General features: G+C 52.5%; 1 protein-coding gene and 1 long non-coding RNA gene across 8 annotated transcripts in view; one reads left to right on the top strand and one right to left on the bottom strand.

Annotated features, from left to right (window-relative positions):
• Positions 1-21573, top strand: part of DISP3 (dispatched RND transporter family member 3) — a 114260-nt gene that overhangs the window by 66787 nt on the left and 25900 nt on the right. The window contains exons 1-2 of one of the 7 annotated variants that reach the window (XM_066982081.1): positions 5854-5953; positions 17768-18144. The exons of 5 other annotated variants lie outside the window; for them this stretch is intronic. The gene's annotated coding sequence lies outside the window, so the exon portion shown is untranslated. Of the gene's footprint in view, positions 1-5818; positions 5954-17767; positions 18145-21573 lie in introns of those variants that run through there. One more of the 7 variants, XM_066982080.1, reaches the window with a different exon arrangement.
• LOC125183176 (uncharacterized) lies at positions 3441-5516 on the bottom strand. The gene is made up of 2 exons (XR_007164678.2): positions 4867-5516; positions 3441-4144 (listed from the first exon to the last, which is right to left on the bottom strand). It is a non-coding gene; the product is annotated as an uncharacterized lncRNA (long non-coding RNA).

The raw sequence follows: 21573 nt of genomic DNA, 5'->3' as shown, positions 1-21573 counted from the left end.
ATAGGAATAGGAATAGGAATAGGAATAGGAATAGGAATAGGAATAGGAATAGGAATAGGAATAGGAATAGGAATAGGAATAGGAATAGGAATAGGAATAGGAAAAGTGGAGCAGCATTCATGAGAGGAAGACCGTTAAGAACAAGGCAACACTACGCTGATTCATTGGTCCCTGCAGGGAGGCAGCTGCTGCATTTGTTCTGCTGGCTTCCACCTCGGAGTGACCTGTAATGTATAACGTCACCAGGAGGCATAGCAATGGCCTCATCCCTCTCCCCTTCCCTATGTCCTCTGATGAGGACGCTGAAATAAGGGAAAGGATGTCATGTTCAAGGTTGCATAGTGAGTCAGTGGCAGAGCTTATCCTGGGGACAAGCCTCAGGACTTCTGGAGTCCCTGACCTGCATCCACTGTGCATTCACTGGCACGAAGCAGCTCGGCTAATCCCGCATTCATTACAAGACAATAAAGCTTTGCTGCATGGGCCTTTTTTTTTTACAATGTCTCTCAAAACCCAAGACTAATTTGCATTTTAAAACCACCAGTTACAGCTCAGGAAAATGCTATTCAGTAGTTCCCAGAGCTCAAGAGTAAAGATTCTCTCTCAGTTGTTCTCTCCCGGTTCTTCTGCCTAAAATATATTTTTGTCCAAATTGTACGAGACTTATTGCTAATGTTTATATCATGAATATTCAGGACATCCTGGGGCTTCGAGCCTCCAGTGGAAAGGTGAGAACAGGAGGCACGGCAGCCCTGATACTCCTACACTCTGTACACGCAGGGTAGAGGTGTCAGGGTGAGAAGACTTGTTTGGTTACGATGTGAGCTCGGGGATCCTAATGCAGTCTGCGAGCCTTTGGGGAGTGCTGGTGAAACTCCATTAAACAGAGCAGCGAAGGCCTTTTAAACAAATAACTTCCATAAAACCATTAACTTCACTTAATTGCAAGGAAAATGCCCCACGCTCAGTGGGGTTGCAGAATACGCTTCGCCTCCCTTTACTTCTCTTTCTTTTTTTGTGTGCAATCTGCAGCCGAGCCTTCCTTCCCCAGAGACCTTCCGAACTGGGGCGACATCCTGCCCCCAAAGCTGCGGGGCTGCACCTGTCAGCAGCGGCAATTTAGGTCTGCACGTGCGAATTCCTGCTGCTGCTCAGCTGCAGAAAAACCTCACCCCCCCGCGCTGAGCTGCACCCCGAGCCCGTCGGGCAGAGCCAGCCTGCAGCTGCGCTCCCTGCCCGAGCCAGGGCTGGCTCCAGCGCCGAGCTGCTGCGCATGGGGCCGGGGCACGCTTCCCTTCCGCTGCCGCGGCTGAAGGCTTCCCGGCTCACTGCTGTTCAGATGGTGCCATCTGGCTCTCGTGAAATGCATGAGAAATGGTATCCAATAAAAGAGGGGGCTGGCTGGCCGCGTGCCTTCGCCGCTGCGCTCTTTGGGGAAGGGATTGTTTCCGCATCTGGGAAATATTTAGCATAATTCTGAGCGCTGGTGTTGCCTGAGGAAGAAATAAGCGGCTGGCAGTTTGAATTCGGGCCCGACTCGGTGGCAACCAGAAGCTGTTTTGCTCGCTCAGGTCAGGGCTGAGGTTTATAAATACATGGCCCACAGAAACAGTTGGTGGTGCGGCTCCGTTAGCTTTGGGGACAGGCAGGAAACATCGCTTTCCCTAATGGTGCATCGAGCAGGACGTCTGGGATGGGAAAGGGGAGGAAGAAAGGTCTGAGCTCCTGACAGGAAGGCACTAGGAAACAAATGGCAGCACTTCAAAAGGGCTGCAGTGTGAGGGGTATCTCCTACGGAGCATTTTCCCCAGCCATTTCCTCTGAAAACATGCTTTCCCTGCTGCTGAGCATCCTTTAGGGACTGCCCCCAGGAGCTGCGGGGTGAGGGACGGACCCACAGATTCTCCTGGGACACAGCTGGCAACTGATGGAGCAGAACCTCTCTGACTTTGGGGGCTATTGCCCTTTCTTTCTGGGTTTCTTCCTTATTTCCTCCCCACTTTATTAAGCTTACTGATGTAGTCAAACAGCTTTGCTTTGAGCCCTGGCCTGAACTCAAACATAAAGCAGGCACGTGGAGAACGCTGCTCCAGTGGGGAAGGTCTGAACTCAGCGGGCTGATGCTGTGCCCAGCTTTGCCACCTTAAACCCCACTCACCCCTAAGCGCTTGATGTGCAGTGACATTTCTGGGGTGAGCCCAGCTCCACAGCTCCCAGCCCTCGCCTTGTCCCTGCTCCCACTCCCTCACGCACACCCTGGGATCCTGACACTTCCCCCTGCCAGCCAGGCACGCGCATCCATTTATGCAAGCACTGGCAGCCCTGTGTAAGCTCCAGGGATGTGCTGGCAGCCTCTGCCTGCCCTCACACACACATTTCACCTCGCTGAGCCCAGTTCCCAAGCCAGCAGTGGTGCCTAATAGGAGTTCAGTTACACAGCCCCTCTGTATGGCGTGCTGTTTGGTGCAAACCAGGAAGCCTTTCAGGCAATCAGGCAGTAATAGACCTTGTGGACGCTGAAAGTCCCCCAGATAAAATTTACAAGGCCTGAGAGAACCTGCCTGGCATTATTTAACGCTTTAGTAATGAGCACCTGAACAGGCAAGATTGCCTGGGTAGTTTTATTCTGCATAGATGAGCAGTCAGAATTTCAAAGAGGGGCCATAAATACAAGCGTGCGGAACGGCCGATGGTGTCTGATGTTGGCGTGGAAGGCGGTCGTGCTGAGGATACGAGAAGGTTAGAGAGCGGGAATAAAGGGGAAGATGTTTTCCCTCAGCTTCCCAACTCCAAAAGGCTTTCATTAGCCAGGAATGCCGTTAGGTCCAGCAGCAATCCTTTTCCTGCGTGCCTGTGACCGTCTGCCTTTGCGCACGTGCCCCGGTGGTTGTGAACGCGCAGCTTGCTCAGGCAGGCTGCAGAGCAGTGCTAATGCCTCCCGGTGCCACGTGTGCGTTGGTGTCCCCGCGTGGTTAATGAGGATGTGCATCCGTCTGCGCGCTAGGTGTTCGCCTGTGCACATTGCGGGGTTACTGCAAGCCACAAATTATGCTAATTCTTTGTATACGCGTTTGTATTGTTGGCGAAGGCTGTAACAGAGCCGTGAAACCATTTTGTACGGGCATGAACAAGAAATGTAGCTGCAGTTTGGTACGGGTTGTGTTTATGTGCACTGATATTGCTGCTCATGTACAGTTCTAACGGGGCTCTGAGTAAAACACATTCGGCGTTGCTGATGTCAACCAGTAATGAACCACTTTTTCATTTTGCCAACACATACCATTTTGTTGAACACGTTTGTGAGGCCTGAGGAAGGGAAATGATCGTGGTTAGAGACTGACGCTCTCTGAGCACAGAGGGGCAGGGATGGAAGTGTAAAACCAGCTATGAGAATTTCCACTTTTTGCTAAAACACGCACCATCTGGTACCATCTCCCATCTCCAAATATTTGAAACCTTTTATTTCCTGCCAATGCAGAACAAGAAGAGACCGAAATCACAGAAGGTGCCATAGGGTGGGACTGGTGACCCTCCACTCAGCCCCATCCCATCCAGGTGAGTGCTCCAGTATGGGGCTTTCCGAGTGTTGTGCGGACTTCTGTGTGTTCCTGGAGGGATATTTAACAGACGGCTGGCATTCTGAGTGTCTGTGTACTGACAGGGAAAGGCACGCTTTTCATGTAGGTGCTAGCATAGGACAAGAAACCTCTAGTCCAACTAAGGGCTAGCATAGCTCTGTGGCATGAGTGTGGCGGAGGAAGGTGCCGTGTGCGTTCATGCTGTTGGAAAATCACGAACAAGTTCTAAAAACTAAGGCTGTCAAGTCAGCGTACTTCTGTGTGCGGAGAGGAGAGTGGTACGGATCATTGTGAGGCGTGCCAGCACCGTTGTGCCTGCTAGCCCATGTGGGCATTGCAGGACTTTGTGCAGCGCGTGCTCGTGCGACCAGGGGAGCAGGGAGCAGAGGTGCGCTCACGCCTGCGCCTGTCTGTGCCTGGAGGGCTGTCGGAGCGCTGCCGAGGACAGTGTTATTGTCTGAGTGCTCGCATGCAGCACCGACTGATAACTCCCTGCTGCTTGCTGGCTCTGCCGTGTGATTGATGGAGCGCTGTCCCTCACATCGGCGTGGGCTCCGCTCGCATCGCTGCCAAAGTTAGGAAAAGCCATTTTTGCCTTTACTGTACACTCGCAGTTTCCAACAAAACTGCTAACCCCTCACCAGCACCTTCTCCGTAGAAACCCCCAGCATTGGCACTAAGCTGGTGGAATGCAATTTTACTTCAGGAGCCTCATTAAATTTATATTCCTTGGAGCCCTACAAGGAAGATGATGGTCTGCCTTTGTCTGCCTGGCTTCCTGCTCACTTCGGGTGATGCATCAGAAGGAACACAATGCCTCTGGCACCAGCCGCCTGCCTGGAGACAGATGCAGGTGACAGGCCTTTTTTGCTGTGCTATCCCCCATTTGTTATTTATTGACAAATCTGTCTAAAAACCGGAGGGGGGGGGGATATTTTTTCTAGGCACCATCAACACTCAAATAATAAGCAAGAGAATTGGGCAAAGCGCCCTTAGGTCACCTCCATAAGGCAGCCTGATTAAAAGCTGTTCCCATCAGGTGGCTGTGCGGCAATTTACCGACATAACCCAATGCTTGCAGGAGTCCACGCTGCGGGAACAACAGGTCACTCGGGCGGGCAGGGCGAGGACGGGGGAGCAGAGACTCGGCTGCTCTCCTCTTGCCTCCAAAACCGGAGCGAGTCACAAAGAGCGCGTGATAAATAAATGCCAGACCTCAGTTTCCAGCAGTCATTAGGGACCCCCTGTCAACACAAAGCGAAGCCCCCGTAGCCGGGGATGTCTTTACCGAGGACTCTTTGGGAAGCCGAGGTCTGTGGTCCCGTTAGAGGTCCGGCTGCGCAGAATACCTCTCCGTATTAGGGCCGAGCACGGATACAGAGGAGCTTCCCCAGCACCCGGCGGATAGCCCTGCCGCCTCCCACTGAACGCCTCCGTTAGCTGAGGATCGCAGCCCCGCACAGCCCCGCGCAGCCCCGCGCAGCCCCGCATAACCCCGCACAGCCCCGCGCAGCCCCGCACAGCCCCGCGCAGCCCCGCGCAGCCCCGCATAACCCCGCACAGCCCCGCACAGCCCCGCGCAGCCCCGCATAACCCCGCACAGCCCCGCACAGCCCCGCACAGCCCCGCACAGCCCCCCACAGCTCCGCACAGCCCCGCACAGCCCCGCATAACCCCGCACAGCCCCGCGCAGCCCCGCGCAGCCCCGCACAGCCCCGCGCAGCGCACCCCGATGCTCCCCACCCGCAGCACCCAGCCGGCCGCCACCAGCCCCAGCAGCGCCGCTCCCGGCTCGGGACCGCCCGCACCGCTTCGGGGCCGTCCCTGCCGCGGGGAGCCGGGCGGCCCGACCCGCTGCCCCCCCGCCGGGACGCCCCGCACCCCCCGGGTACCGCCGGGCCCCGCAGCCCCGCTCCCTCCGGAGGCCGCGGCGGCGCCGTACCGGGGCCGGGGCGGGCGGGGGCCGGGCCCGGGGCCGGGTTTTATAGCGCGGCCGCAGCGCCGCCCGCAGCCCGCAGGGGCGACAACGGCGGCGGCGGCAGCGGGAGGGGAGCTCCGGCACCGCTCCGGCACCGCTCCGGCACCGCTCCGGTTCCGCTCCGGTTCCGCTCCGCAGCCGCGGGGGCCGGCGGCCGCCCCTCGCCCCCCGGTGGGGGGGGGGGCTACGGCGGAGCGGCGAGAAGAGGCGGCGGGGCGAGGGCTGCGGGGTCGGGGAAGGCGGCTGGCGGACGGACGGACGGACAGACGGACGGACGGACAGCCGGACGGACAGCCGGCCGGGCGCGGTGCTGCAGGGCGGCCACCCGGCCCCGCGGTCCCTCCCCGGCATCGCTGCGAGCCCCCGGCTGCTGCCGCCCCCCCTCCCCCGGGCGGAGGTGAGTGCTGAGCCCCGCTGGGCGGCCGCGGGGACCGGGGGGGGGACCGGGGGGACCTGGGGGGGGACCAGGAGGACCGGGGGGGGACCGAGGGGACCGGGGGCAGAGCCCCCTCCCGCTGCCCATCCATCCCCTCTCTGCCCGTGCGGTGCCCCCCGGGTAGGGCCGGTCTCGGGGCGCTGCTTGCACTCGCTCCACTCCCCCCCCCCCCCCCGCTCCTTTCCTCAGTTTACTTCTTTATTTTAACCCACACTTTTTTTTTTTTTTCCCTGCCAATACAACAGATAAATGCCTCGGTTGTGTGTTTAGCCAACTCTCCCTGGAAGCTCTGGAGAGTTCATGAATATGCACAAAGGAGAGCGCTTCCCGGGGAGGCTGCCTCTATAACGAGCCGATTGAGCCGTGCCTGCGGCGGGGCTGTTCTGGGGGAAAAGTTGGGCGCCAGAACTGAGCAGCTTTGTGTCCCCGGCCCTGGGGAGGGTTGGCCCGAGTCCCTGCGGAGGAGCAGAGCCAGCGGAGGCGTCCTCCCTGCTCGGGGGTGTTAGTGGATGCAGCCCGCATCCCATCCCTCACAATAGCTGGTGGCAAAGCTTTTTCCAGAAGATGTGTAGGGAATTGTGTGCCTCGCACATGCAGGGCAACCTTTCCGTTTCATACTGGCTTGTGTAGAAATCGGCTTCTCTTACCTAAAAACCCCGGGTCACTTAGCACGGGCGCTGCACAGCTTGGCAACAGCCCCCACTGCAGCCCAGCCCAGGGCCCTTCTTGTTCCAGGTGCTCTCCAAAGACACCGGCAGAAAAGGTCCCAGAGAAAAAGCAACCGCGTTCCTTCCTACTCAGCTATGTGATGGCCAGCCGAACGAGTAGGGCATGGTGCCCCTGCGGACAGATCTGAAACCACTTCAGGCGCTTGGACAGGGTGGGAACCGCTGGGATCTGAGTGTTACTGGAAACCTCGGGGACAGAGGAATAAAGGTGGACGCTCCGGGTCCCTCAGGCAGGCACAGGACCTCGCACCTGCGGTGCCTCCGCATCCTGTGTTGCTTACACTTTTGTTTTGCGCACAGGCACAGCAGTGTGCTGGTTAGCAACCTGAGCTTATGCAATTATTAGGATAGCATTTTGACAGTTGTGCTGAGTCTGTTAAGATTTAATGTAATATGCAAGCAAGTTCTTTTAAAACGGGGCTGATGCATGCCCGCTTTTGTGGCACAAGACAAGCCTCCAGTTAAGTGGGCTGAGGAGCTGTGTACTGGAAGAGAAGTACTGTTGCAATTCAAATGACAGAATAAACACAGAGAGTCTGTGCCCACGAAGCTATGCATGCATACACATCAAGGCCGCTACCCAAAAAGCTTGGGGGTTTTTTAGAACAATTTTCCCTTGAAAATTTGGGCGAGCTTTTGAAACTAGTTTTCTATTCTCACCAGTAAAACTTTGCTCAGGGGACCCCTCTCCAACAACCTTATGAAGTGTTGATAAAGATATTATCCACAGCATCAGCTCCCTTTGATTGCTCTCTTCAGCTGTGTGTCTAGATGGAAACCTAGCAACACAATAACTGTATTGAAGGGAGACGTTTCAATAGCTACACTTCTTTTATCATGTTGGATGCATCTTCAGAGGTTAGAATCATCAAGTCAGTCTCTTTACCCCTTTGGAGCCTTGTAGTTTGATGGGGCCCTGAGCCTGAAATAAAACAGACACGAGCTAGTGAAAAAGACAACCAAAATGGAAAGGAAATGCTTAATGTGATAAAAAGATCCATCCCCCTTTTCTTCCTGCTGCCCCTTTGAAAAACTGCTGTATTCTCATGTGGAAAATACTCTGCTAGGAGGGGAGAATGCCCGTTTAATAGGAAGTGATTCAAGGGGAAACTCGCCATCAGTGTTTGTGACCGTTTCGCCCTTACACGCGTGGGGAAAAGCTCAAGAACAGCTGGCCCAGAGCAGTGTGTAGCAGCACGGTGTGGGAGAACCAGCCTGGCACTGGGGAAGGAGCATCAGCATCGTTCCAGCCGCCCACTGGGGTGAAGTTTATGACTCAGTTTCTGCAAAGTACAGGGCCAAATTCATCCTTGGGTTAAATAAATAAGTAAACTAAAGGCTAGTCTATCTAGGTTTACCTCATTGGCAGTATTCTGGTGGTCTTATCTTTGCTGATAAGTGCCCTCGTTATGCCTTCTGTCTGTACAGCAGTGGAGTAAGGCTCTGTTATAGGCAGAGTGACAATATCTGACTGTTCCCCTGTGTGTTCTGGGGGACACAGAAATGAGGGTCTTCAAACTGGTGACATCTGTTAGTTTTTAGGTGTTTGGGGAGAATGCCTTTGCCAGGTGCCAAAAGTTCTCAAAATACCCCATGTTTCCATGGCTTCTCCTCCCCAGATCTTGTGCTTTTTAAGTGGTAATGAATTAAACATCACAAATACCTTTGTCAGACCGAAAGAAAAAGTGATTCTGCTACAAGATAACTTCGAACACTTCTGTATCTGTCATTCCTGAACTGTCAGCGAGAAGTGTTTTTAACATGCTGTATTGTGCAGGAGTTTGTGGGGGCAGCAGGGATATGCGGGTACGTGTATGTAACTGTAGAGCTTGGGAGCGTGGTAGGATGTGTGCATTTTGTATGGCACTGCAGGAGGATACGAGTACAGTGTTACCATTTTGAATCCCAAAAAAACCACGGCACATCTGAAATCCTCTTGTGATGCCAGTGCTCTGAGATAAGTGCTGCTTATACAAGACTTGCCTGTTGGGTACGAGTACTTAGTAAGTAAGCTTGACTGAAACTGGAGAGGGATCAGAGTTCATACCCTGGCAGCATATGGAAAATCTGGATAAGCTGAGATTTTTATTTCTGAAGTTTGAGCAGGTCCTGCTGTGAGTCCCAGGGCCTCTGGGTGATGTTGCCGTGATCTCCGTGCATACCAACATGCAGTAAATCCTGGCAAGGCTCTCTTTAGCACGGAGCGTTTAGCATTCAGTTGGTTTAATCCTCTAATCTTATCAAGCACTAACATAAATGAGGGCTGAACAGATTAATTCATTTGAAAAAATCAGCCCCCATTTTATTCCTCCATGTCGTGGACAAATTTCTCTTTTCACTTACCTGATTGGCTTTTCTTTTTTTTTTTTTTTTAGCCATTGTTTGTGAAAAGTATCCAACTATAGATTTAGGCTCAGTGGTGAAAGGTGCTCGGTAATTGGCTCTCCTGCGACGTGACTTTATCTGCTGTCTGTTTCTGTAGCCTCGGGGGATTTCAGGATCCAGCCAGCGACATGGTCTGGGAGCCTTGGTGCTGGGAGGTGCAAGGCTGGCACAGGAGGGAGCTGCTGGGGTGCATGGGCACTTGTTATATCCTCAGTGATCAGCAGGCCACTTGCTCTTAGGGCCTTTGGTGCCAGTGAAGAGTGGGATGTGTCCTTTGCCTTCCTCCTTCCACTCACCTCCCCGTACCCGTGCACCAAGGTGTGTGCGAGCTGCCATCCGGCTCCGTGGATGTGTGGCCAGGGGCAGCGTAATGTGTTTCCAGGCCTTGTGATGAAGCTGAACGATGAAATATTAGTTTCTAGCGCTCCCTTACGTCTCCCCTGTGATACCACAGAACAGGCTATCTCTTTAAATGATTGATTTCACACAGATTTACTCGAGTTCATTCATCCCGATGCAGCTTTACCAGGGTGGATGTTCTCTGAGGTCTAGCCTCACTGCTGGCTTCTGTACGGGCTGGATCCTGCCTCCTTTTCTGTTGCAGAGGAGGACCAGATTTTGTGAATAGCTGTGCTGCATTCAGTGGGATTGTTTAACGACTACGGTGCTGTGGTGCCTGTGACTCAGACTAATGCAAGTCAATTTAAAGGACAGATTAAGCGCAGTGTGGGTATGGATTGCAGTGTCTGGCCCTTAATGAATAATTCAGGAGTGTGGAGGAGACAGTGTAAGAGTTAAGTGCTTCGTCCAGCTGTAGGTGCAGTCAGCAAGAGGGTTTCCACTGACCCCAGTCCACAATATATTTCAGCTCGTGGTAAACTGTGGGTTTAAGTTGTCCTACTGATGGCAGTGCCAGCTGTAACACCTGCCTGGATTAGCACCCGGTAGAACAGCATTTCTGACCCTGCTGCCGATCACGCTGTCATTAGCTGTCCTCTGCAGCACCAGGAGAGAAGTTCTGAGATCTCGGCGCTGCTTCTGAGTCATACTCTTCTAGTGTTGAAAAACAGGAAAGATTAATAACTGGAGTGCCGCACCATTAACGGGTGGAAATACAGATTAAAAAAAAAAAAAAAAGTTAGGCAAAGCAAGTTGCGAAGGTGTAATGTTTGTCGCTGTGGGTTGGGGATGATGCCCTCCTTTTGCACGAACCAGGCACTTGGATTTCACCAGGCCTGGCTGCACTTCACACCGCAGGGTCCACTTGTGCCTGTCCTGCCAGGGGCTGAGTGCAGGCTGCCTTCCTGGGGGCCCCCGCTGCCTCAGAGGGGTTTGCTTTGCCCCTCTCATAAGCCATGCTGATGTTTTTTGATGTAGCATCACTGATTTTTTTTTCTTCCCTTAGAGAGTCAGAGCATCTCCTCTTTCCTGCTGTAACTCTGGCAGCCTGAACCCCCCCGGGCAGGCTGTGTTCTCGTTCTCAGCCGCAGCCCCTGGCAGTGCAGCGGGTCCGTGGGGACACAACCCCCTGCAGGCAGGGCACCCGGACGGGGGCTGCCTCCCGTGCTGCGAGCAGGGCTCGCAGATGGCTGCAGCCTTGAGCACCCGGTCCTTTTTCCTGTTTTGAGCTCTCTCTGTTTGCTGGGAGAAGAGATTTGGGGAACAAGGCTGGGATACTTTCCCCGCCATCTGCCTTAAGGCAGCAGGCTTGCGAGTTGGCACAGTCGGTTCCCGATCTTTGCCAAGCTCTGTTAATAGAGGAGGACTCCTCCGGAATAGAAGGCACGTTGCAGAAATAGTGCAGGAGGGGGAGAGGCCAGTGTGGTTGGAGGGGGGTGAAAGACATCCTGACAGACGTCTGGTTTTTAAACTGCTGCTTCTCCTGTCTGTCCGCTGCTTTATGTGGGAGAGTCAGAGGTGAGAGTCGTTTATTTTCTGCCTGGACCTCAGGGTGCGGATGTCATTGCTGCTGGGCCTGGCTCGGTGCTGTGAGCTCACTCCCTGTGTGAACGCAGTCATGTCAGTGAAGTCACTTTGCATTTGTTACTGGGGGCACGAGCCCAGGATCTACCTGCTCAGATGACTGCATGGATGAGCTGCAGTAGGTTCCAGGGCATCCCGTCAGCTGCTGCCACGTGTTTTATTCCACGCTTACTTTGCACAGCAGGAATTTCTTTGACTTGAAGACAGAGTAAACAGCGTGCTGGGAGATCTTGAGTTTTACTCTGAGCTCACTTGGCTGGCTGATGTTGGGCTAGCAAGTCAGAGTTTCTGATTATTCATCTATACATAGCAATATATTTTTAAAAATAGTAATAATACCATGCATTAAATTGTACTTTCAGTTCCAGGATTATTTGGCCCAATATGTTGTTTCTTTCAGTCTGTCTACAAAAATATATTCTAGCAGCCCTGGTTCCCGTGCTTCCCCATGTTCTTAAAAGATCTGTGTTTGCAGAGCAACAGCGAAGAAGGAGGTTCGTGTGTCAGCGTTGGACTCTGCTGAAGTCCTCCCTGCTGAGCATGGGAGGAGCTGGGGAATCTGGTAGTTATAGCAGGAGATTGGGAAGAATTGGGTCCTATTTTTGCTCTGCCACAGATCTTGTGACTTTGAGCAGATCTGGAAGGTCATGGCAGTAAACATGACTGGGTTTTGGATGCCTCAGTGTCTGGGTGCCCAGCTTGTGTCAGTGTTTGCTGGACTTGTAGGACCATTGCTGTTCCCCCAACAGCAGCTAAACCCAGGAGCTATTTAACAATGTTAGTTGTAACTTGCCTGGTCTGTATTTAGCTTCTGTTAAAGTCAGCAAAACTTATGGCTGAATTCCAGCAGAGCTGGAGCTAGATTGTGGAACCTTGCTTAATTCATTTGTAAACTTGCATATAATCCGACCCATTTCCCTAGAGGAATGAGAGAATTGGATCTGATAGGTGTTTGCTAAGGCTTTATGCAGTCTCTGATAGAAGCCGGTATGATGCGCAAATGCAAAGTGCTCTTTGCTCCTAGGGGGATGTGCTATATGTTGACTTGTTTCTTGGCTCTGTTGTATACCCAGGAGCTGGGAATGAATTGCTTTTGAGTGCAGTATTAAGGTCTGTGGAGACAATTTAAAAACATATATAGAAATCCTAATCCTCTCTACTGCTTGGGGTACTGCTGAACATGCAACACGCTTGATTCCCTGAATCGAATCATTTGTCTTTTTGTTCCTCTTTTTAACAAGGCAAATGAATTCTCAAAGAAGATGGGGCTGCAAACTCAGATTTGAATTAGAGCCCAAGGGGCTTTTTAACTGTGTCTGAGAAAAGCCCGGAGCAGCCCTGCCTCCTGCCTGTAAATCAAACCTGGACACACACTCTGTCCTCACATTTCCTCTGCTGCCTCTCCTCCCAGCCCTGCACACCCTCCCACTTGCTTTCCAACTAACAGCTCGTGCCAAGTTTCATCTCCAAGCCGATTTTTATGGCTGAGCTGAAATGGAAAGGTGGTCAGGCCCACAAGAGCGTGAAAGTGACTCAATAAAACAGTGGGCTCCATTTAAACTGAGGGTTGTAAGTCCAGACAACATAGACAACAGCTTGTTTTGAAAGCTAAATCTATGTTGCTGGAAAGCTTGGGCTGCTTCTTGAACCATGCAGAACGCTGCTCTTCCCAGCGCAGCCTGCCAACAGTTGCAGTTTCCAAGCTCAAGGCCCAGGCACTGCAAACCGCAGTTTTGCAGGACCCACTGAGCATTTGTCAGTGTCTTGCACTCCACTGAGTGTCAAATCTACAGGCGTGCTTTCGAACGGAGTGCCTCAGAAACTGATGTATGTGCTTAGAGCCATTTTTTTCCACGTCAAAATTGAGTTTTTATTTCCCAGGCCACTCCTCCCCATCCTAACCCTTACGTCTTAGCTCTGATGGTTCCTGTGGGGCTCTTTGGGACAGGTTGCAACTGGGCAAATCACTTGTGGTTCTTCGGTTCCTTTCTTTTTTCTGTCACTGATGTCAATATTCTTGTGCACAGAGCATGGTAGAAACATTGCAGCGTCATAGGGAGCTATAAAACACTGTCCTATGACAACTAGGAACAAGATCCATCAGAAAGAAAATGTTTCATCCCCTGTGGCACTGCTTAAACTGAAAATAAGGAGCTTCATTCCTGTAAATCTGCTACATGGAACCAATTCCTTGGTGAGAGTTGCCTTGCAGTGACTGCGGAGTTCGTAGCATAGGTTTCTGTGTAAGTGGCACAGTATTGACCCTATTTAAATTCCAGTAAGAAGGAGCTATGCTCTAAGTAGTAGAGAGAGATTAAGTTAAGACTGTGATGACATTTCCTTTACAGACCTCTCGCTATTTCTTGTATTTCTCCGGTAGCATGCAGTGATGTGTTGTGGGGGAGATCATCCTTTCTGGATCCAAATCTTGGCACACACGAGGCCAATCATCGTGCATATGCACCACCTGCCTACATTCCCATCGAGTCAGCTATGCCGCACACCCCGGTGCGTTTGCATTTCCATGCCTCTGACTCATCTGGGAGACGACTGCAGAAAGTTTGCTCCCATACTCAGCCAGCTGGGCCAGAGGCAGTTTCCAAAGGGCCAGAGGCCGTTCCACTTCAGCACGGGGCAGCGGAGCTGAGTCCCTCCGGAAAGCATTTTCCAAGTGCCTGGGCAAGAACAGACCGTGGTTGTTTGTGGAGGGGGATCCCAGGAGGCTTCGGGACAAAGCATGTTGTGAAAGGATGGAAGATCGGGTGTCTCCGGCTGCGGGATACGAGAGCCATTCTGAAGCAGGTGATGTGATTTGCCCCAGGAAAGCTAGAAAAGCCAATTGCCGAGACACAAATCCTTCCTGCATTTTTGTCTCGGTGTTTTAACTGCAGGACTTGCTCCTGCAATTAGCACAAGTAACATCTCAGCTTGTGAACGTCTGGCTGAGAAGTGAGGGAGGCAGTAAGGAACTGGGAACCATTGCCTGAAATGCTCTGATCGTTTGCCAGATGGCAATCCCTTGGTAGCCTTTGGGCTGGATGATTGCCCTTCACAAGTTCCTGAGCTCCTGCTGCCTGCACGGCTGATATTCTCTGAATTTCTGATGGCACAAAGGGACAAGGGTGGTGTCTGCCTCTTTCTGAACGCCTGTGCTAGACTTAATCACACTCCTTGGGGTCTGTGCTGGGAGGGAGGAGAAGGGGGGAGAGAGAAGGGACACTGCCGCTGCCAGCTCTGTCCTGGTGGCCTGTATCTGTGTCCTGTACACACAGCTTCGCTGGGAGCTGCTGGCAGCAGTATTTCCCTCCATTGCTCAGGGACTAACAGGAACCAGCTCTTTGTTGTGGCTGCTGTCTGCATTAGGAAGCATCCTGGACTCTTCCTAAGATTAATGTGTCATTAAAGCCTGTTTGCTTATTCCGAGAGCCTGCCCCCTCCTCTGCTAACGGTCTGCAGGACTGTGCTCACTGAGCTGTGGTAACATTTAATGTGAGTTTCTGCATGGTCGCTGCAGCTGGCAGCACGCTGTAAGTCCTTGTACTGGCAGGGGACCTGCTGACGTGCTGCTCAGGCACGGAGGCATCTTGTCTCGTCTCTGCAGCCTCCTCTTCCCCGCAGGAAGTTTTCCCCCTGCCCTGAAAAACCTCGTGCTCACCCAGGTCCTGCTCTGGAGCCGTCAGCTGTGGCACCTGCGACTTTTACAGTCTTCGGGTTTTACATTTCTGCTTCCAGAATCCTGGGAAGATGAAAAAGCAGTGCTAATTAATCTCGTTTCAGAAGCACCAGGTTTCAATGGGAGGAGAGCAGTTGGCTGCATACATTTCAGGGAAATGGAAGTGGGGAAAGTAGGAAAGATGTATACCTGTTGAGATCCAACTTTCACTACCTACCAGCAACTTTGTGAGTCCCTCCAGTAATTTCTCCGTGGGTGACAGTAGAGCATGGTTTGCAGTTCCTCCCCTTCAGCTGTACTGACTGCCAGGGGGAATTGTCCCCAAAACCCAGGCCCTTGCATTCTCAGAAGAGGCTGTACCACAGATAAACTCAGCGTGGTGCATGGAGCTGGGAAGGTACATGAATGACCTAAGTATGTCTTCTGCTCCCTGTTTTTTATGGAGGAGACTACAGCAAGACTCATCCATCTTTCATGCCACCATGTGGAATGCCCTGCTGAAGAACTAAGTCTGACTGAAATGCCGTGTTGCTGTGTTCCCACCACAGATGGCAGTCCTTACAGCCTTCCTGTTGTGAATTTGGCATTTGCTGATGTCAGTAAATGATAGCAGCAAAAAGGCAAGACCTTTAGATCCATCAGAGTGAAGCAAGGAAGCATCTGGCGTGAGGCACTCTGACCCATATGGCTGGGACATGTGCAGATGGGACTTTTTGCCTGCACCTCCTTTTCCCAAAAGGCCAGAGCACGGTGAGCAGAGCTGGCTGAGGACACTTCAGGTAGAGGGGAGTGCTCCTCACAACACGCTCTTTTAACCTTAATTGTACTTTTTATGTTGGAGTGGCAAGAAGCGAATATGAAATAACTGCATGGTTGGCACGAAGGGCTGGCAGCATAGCTTGGCGTTCCCGAGGCTACTTTTCATCGTGCTGTTCACACAACCATGAATGGGGAGAAGGAAATCACCCCTCTTCTCAGGAAAGAACTAGCATCTTATGGGGAGACTGGCGAGGGGCCTTTAGGAGCGTTCTGCTTAGTCCCAGCGGCACAGCGCGCACAGGCGTGCTATTGCTGAGGAGCTGCAGATGGAGCAGAGCGCACAGCCAGCCCTTGTCTTCAGGCTTCCTCCTGCTGCAAGGAGCAGCTGTGGGGAGCAGGGGCAGAGCCGGGATCACGCAGCTGAGCACAGAGTGGTATCAGCGCCCACAGGGATGTAAAGCGGGGAGCCTGAGCACGGGGTGGGATAATAACTGAATGGCAGGGGCTGACAGCAGGACAGTGGTGGGAAGCTGGAGTTTATCTATAAAAGAGCAGCATGCAAGCTTTGGGGGTGGCAGCTTACTCCAGGGGCTTGGGAACTCATGAAGTCTCTCTGTGGCGTGAGATTCCTTCCTGGAGCGAGCGGTGCTCTTTAGGATACCAATACGAGGCCCTGGTTTGTGGCAGCCGTCTGTATGTAATGATCTGTGAAGGCTTCGTTATGAACACAGGTGCTCAGTGGCAGACAGTGGAGCATGGAAACGCACACACCTTTAACAGGCTTGTTATCCTGGGCCCCTGGCAGGTGGGACCCAGGGTGCTTCTGAAGCCTGCGTCAGGCCGCCCGGAGGCACACAGCGCGTCCAGAAGCCAGCCCTTCACTTAGCAACAGCAAGCGGCTGGGGCTCAGACAAAACCTAAGTAAGATCTGCAGTGGGTAGGGAAGTCCTTTCTGAATCATATCAGAGTCTCGGCTTGCTTGGTGCCAGTGTGCAGAAACCTGTAAGTGCCACATGCCTGAGTGACAGCGGGGCCTTATCATTAGCACAGGCAAGTAACTCGAGTGGAAAACGCGGCACCAGGCTGCAAGGCATGTTTCGTGAGACGGTAAGCAAGAAGCTGTCTTCCAACACCCACGGTCATTAGTTACTATAATCAGGAGCAAATTATTTTATCAGGAAATGAATTTTCTTCAGCATCGACATGCATGTTAGCCACGTTCTTGTCTAGGTTTACCTCTGCAGCAGCCCTGCGATGGCAGGACCCCAATACACGTGGTTTGATGCAGATACACCCCGGTGACCTTTTTCTTTAAAAAGCGCCAGTGTGCCAGCACTTTGGAGGAAGTATTTTGGGGCAATTTTTTAAGTTTTTCTGGAGTTCTTTGAAAACTGTTCTGCATACTGCTTCTTCCTGGAGTCATTTAGGAAGCAACATCTAGGGCAGACCTCACAGGTGGTGCCTGCTGGAGCCCTGGTGAGGCTGCCTTGATTTCCCAAACCAGTGCCATAAGGTGTCCTCTAGCTCCGGGGCTGTGGGACCACCAGTTTTCCTCATTAAACCATTCAGGAAAAGTGTGGTGTTAAAGTAGGATACTCAGGTGGCAGAGCTAGTTCTCATTTGCAGCATCTTACTCCCGACGAAGCACAGTGGAGCTACCGATTGCTGAAAGCAACAAAGCCTTTGCTTGCGCTGTGCACCCCGGTGTGGATTCCAGCCCCAGTGCTACCCAGCTCTTCTCTCCACTTAGGCTGTTCTGCGTGCAGGTAGTGACTTCTCACACAGCAAACAGCTTGTAAACCTCTCTGCTTTTTCCCCAGATGTTGATCTTGCAGTCTCTTTCTCCAGCCTGTTCCTTGCCCATGTGGCTGGGTTGGAGGTAAAGAGAGCTGAGGGAGCTGACGGTCCTTGCTATCTCTGTCACCGGTAGGCCTTTCGGAGCTATCCCAGGTACTGGCAGGCACGCCGGTGGTTCACAGTTTGCGTGAAATTAGCTCTCATTGCAGAGGTTGGCTGTCTTTTTCCAGCACAGAGGTTATGTTGCACAGCAATGGGTATGCCTGATGCTACAGCTCAAATGATGCTTGCAGAACAAAGTGGAATTTGCAGCTTGTCGCACACAGCCCCCATCTGTGCCGTTTTGTGCACTCTAAGAAATTAGGTATTTTGCTTGCCTCAAACGAGGCACCAAAATAAGTGTCTGTTTTTTTTTTTCCTTCTGATCTCCTGAACACCTGCATCTGTCAGATGGGTACTGCACCGCCCCCTCCTCAGAGATGCTCGGAGAAGATTCAGCTCAGCCCTGTGTGTTCAGCCCTCAGACGCTGTCGTGACAGGCGGCGTTGAAAAGCTCATGAGGAAATTAATAATTCTGCCTCTGAGCGCCAGGCTTGAGCAACGTGCAGGAAATGAGGCATGAGACCACACGCTGAACAATGAGGAGAGAACAAGGTAGCGAATAGCTGCTGGGTTGAGGAAGCATCATCCATCGCATCCACTGGCAGAGGTCAGAGTCCTTGTCTTTGGATACTGGGCTTGGAAGAAAAACTGCACTGCAAAGCATTTACAGAAGGAGGGCAAATTAAGGATGCTGTGTCAGCCCTGAATTTGGCATTTCCTGACTGGTGAGTGCTTGACTTTGCAGCTAATCTTTCCACGCTGTTTTTGGCATGTAATTATGAGTAGACCTAATCAGTGCTTGTCAGACACCTGGAATAGAAGGCAGGTGCAGGCGGGAGATCCTCGGTGTCAGGGGCTGAGAGTGCTCCAGCCAGCCTTTGTGCCTCTGAAAGCAGGTCAACAGATCTGACCGGCTCCTTCCTCTTCCAGCTGCTCTCCTCTTAGCCAGCCTGAAAGTGCCTGCGAGGGGAAAGAGGGGCAGGACAATCGGCAGCCTGAAAGAGGACACCTCAAGAGCGAGTGTGCATGAATGTACTTGATTTCTTGCATAAAGCTGGGGAGCTCAGGCAGTCTTCCAGCCTCTGTACAGCCCTGTCTATTGTCTTGGCTCCTATGGGAATGTGAAATTGCAGAGGATAGAGCTTTAATATACATACGTCTTTAAAAACAAAAAAGTTGAACCTTTTTTTTGTTCCCCCAGCAAACACATTTACATCGTTGGAATGCGATTCCAACAGCACTGTGCTGCTGGAGCGTCTTATGTCGCTCTGATCTGCAAAGTGCCTGGGGTCTGGCAGTGGTTTGGTGTGTCTTTCCAAAGGAGCAAGTGGGAAGGGAAATGCCGAGAGCCCACAAAGAAACTAGATTAAAGCCTAGTTGCTGCATTGTGCTGTACAGCTGGAAAAGATTTGTTTGGTTAATAACAGAGGAGCCAGCCCAGCCAGCAGTTTAAACCAGTACCTTTAAGCAGTATGTGCATCTCTGGGCTTGTATCCTGCTGAAATGGGTTCTGAGCCGTGTCCTCAGGCAAAGGGCAATGGCTGAATTAAGTCAGTGTTTTCAGAAGGGTTTCAGGACATTCAGGGTCAGGTGCCCAGACTGAGGTGTCCTGAGCCTGCCCAGCTTCTCCAGGAGTGCAACGCCTTTGAAAGTCAGACCTCCAGTTAGGGGCCCAGAATTGTACCTAATACCTCCTACCGCTTCATTTTTCCCACTCCTGAGAGGCAGCGAGACTTGTCTGCGTTGGCAGAGGGCAACAGCTGGCTAACTGTGCGCTCAGCTAGAGCTGTGTTGATAAAGAGAAAGCAGGGACCGGAGACGGCCCTTCTTTGTTGTTTCTGGAAACGGTACTTCTGGACTAGTGGTAGTGATTCAAGTGCAGAGGAGAGGAAAACTCAGGGTCCTGAGCCTCAGTGTTGCTGTGGAGCACTGCTGTAGAGTGGATAACGTTAATGATGCCCTCCAGCCACGTTACATGGCCAGGGCCATGTGCAGCACTCTTCAGCACGACAGGGCCTGGGAGCACTTTGTCCATCCCCACTACCAAATGTACATCATTACAGAGGTGGGGCTTTTTACAGGAGCTGGATGCTCTTAGGATAATTTTGCAAGCACAAAGCCCATTTCTCTCCCTCTTAGAGGAGCTTTATACAGCTCATACAGGGGCCAAAAGCTGCCTTTGGTAGAAACTCCAAGAGTTTTCAGGAACAGAAAGAGGATCACAAAACTGCTAGCTCTGCTCTGAAAGCTTTGCCCATGGGAGAAACAAATGTGAAGTTTAATTCTTTTGTCGATAGGAATCTCCCATATTACAGAAATTGTCTTTCCTCCCCGTCTAGCCTTGTGCTTTCTTTCCTTTTTTCTCTCTAGCTTGCTGATGCACAAGGCTTCCTTTCTTTTCTTGTAAGAAGGAACAACTGAGTAATTGAAATGGAACACTAGTGAGGATTTTTTTTTTTTAATCTGAAAGTTGGCATTAATTAGTCAGGTCGGGTGTAATTAGCTTCCTCATCTGTCACTGCCTCTCCCCAGCTTGTCAATGACTATTTCCTATCCTGGAATTCAGCAAAGAGAGAGCTGTTTGGTGGGAGCTGCATGGCTGTTTTGCCTGGTTGGGGTGCAAGTGAGTGACAATAAAAAAATCCTCAGGGCTGTTGGGGTCTGAGCTGGATCCCACTTTCTGCAGTCAGGATCAAAACTTGTTAATCATAAGGTCTCCCAGGTCTGGCTCTGTCCCTTCACTTTTGCTGTGTGCTAGGCTCAAAGGAGTTATAATTATTCCTACCCCCAGTCACATCTCCGCAGTGCTGCTGTGGCCTTGAAGAGGCAAAACAAGTCGTCAGCTGGGTGCTGGCATTATTAGCCCCTCCATAGAGCTGTGTGTGTTTGTGCCAATGAACGATGTGAGCCTCTTCATGGCTGCGTGTCTCTTCACCGTGGTGGCTTTTCGGAACTCACATCTTCAGATCAGGCTTTGTAGGCGTCCTGGGAGGATGCTAAAACTGCCCAGAAGGCTAAATGGGAAAGGAGGAGGGATTTTAATGTACTGTACTACAGACTCCTCCTTCCCTTTCCCTCTTGAATCCCCCTCCTACCCTCCCTTTCCAGCTCCATTAGTTTTCTACAAGGTCTCCCCGAGCTCAGCAGTGCTGCTGAGTCAGCAGCTCGCCTGCCTCTCCCTCTTCCCTTCCCCTCCCCATCCCCAAGGGGTTCTCGGCTGGCTGAATGAGCAGGGCAGCACGGACAAAGATGCCAGGCTCCGAGGTGGGTGAGCTGAACCTGAGCTGTGCAGGCCCAGCTCTGCCAGAGGGATGCAGGCTCTGTGGTTCCTCTGCAGCCATTAGAAATCTTGAGATGTGTCCCCTTTGCAGCACGCTCCGTGTAGGCAGCTCTGCAGTCCCTGCTGGTGAACTTCACCCATGCCCTGGCAGCACGAGGAAAGGAAAAAGGCCCACATCTACCCCGTGCCAGGTATCCTGGGGAGACCTGCCCGTTGCCTTGCCCCCGTTGCGCTCCGTGAGCGTGTCCCACGTGCGCAGCCTGCCCGCACAGCCTGCCTGGGCTCGGCCGTGCAGGAGGCAGGAGCGGCTGCAGGCTGTGTGGGCAGGCCCTTGAGGCGAGGGGAAGGAAGAAATCGTGATGGAGGAGGAATGCAGATTCTCAGCAGCTTCCGAGAGGCTGGGGGGGCAGAGAGGGAGCTTCCGGCTTATCAGGGAGCCTGGGGCTGTGGCTGCACTTCAGCTGAAAGGTCTCCTTGAGACCTTTGGGGGTTAACTCAGCAGTTGTTCAACAGCTGCTGCCAGGCTTCCCCTGCAGCCCCTGAGCTCTCCCTGCTTGAGAAGCTGGTTCAGGCTCCGTCTTTCACTGGGACTGCACACTTATTCACTGATTTTACGCTCCTGGTGGAAAATCCTGAAGGCAGCAGGACAGCAGGACAGGGTCCCTGCCGTGGGGCACCCCATGGTGACCGCAGCTGGGGCTCTTGCTTCTTGCCTGGACCAGAGCTGTCCATAAGGCAGCGTTGTAGGGTCCTGCCAGCTCTTGCTTTGTGTGGTGCAACTCGGGAAGCAGAGGGTATTTGTGAGGCAGAACCTGGCACGGAGGGGGTGGTGGAGGTTTCCAGTTAATGTACTTATGTACTAACTACTTTGCCC

Source organism: Anser cygnoides, chromosome 23 (assembly GCF_040182565.1).
Source record: "Anser cygnoides isolate HZ-2024a breed goose chromosome 23, Taihu_goose_T2T_genome, whole genome shotgun sequence".
NCBI lineage: Eukaryota > Metazoa > Chordata > Aves > Anseriformes > Anatidae > Anser > Anser cygnoides.
This window is presented reverse-complemented; position numbering and strand designations above follow the sequence as displayed.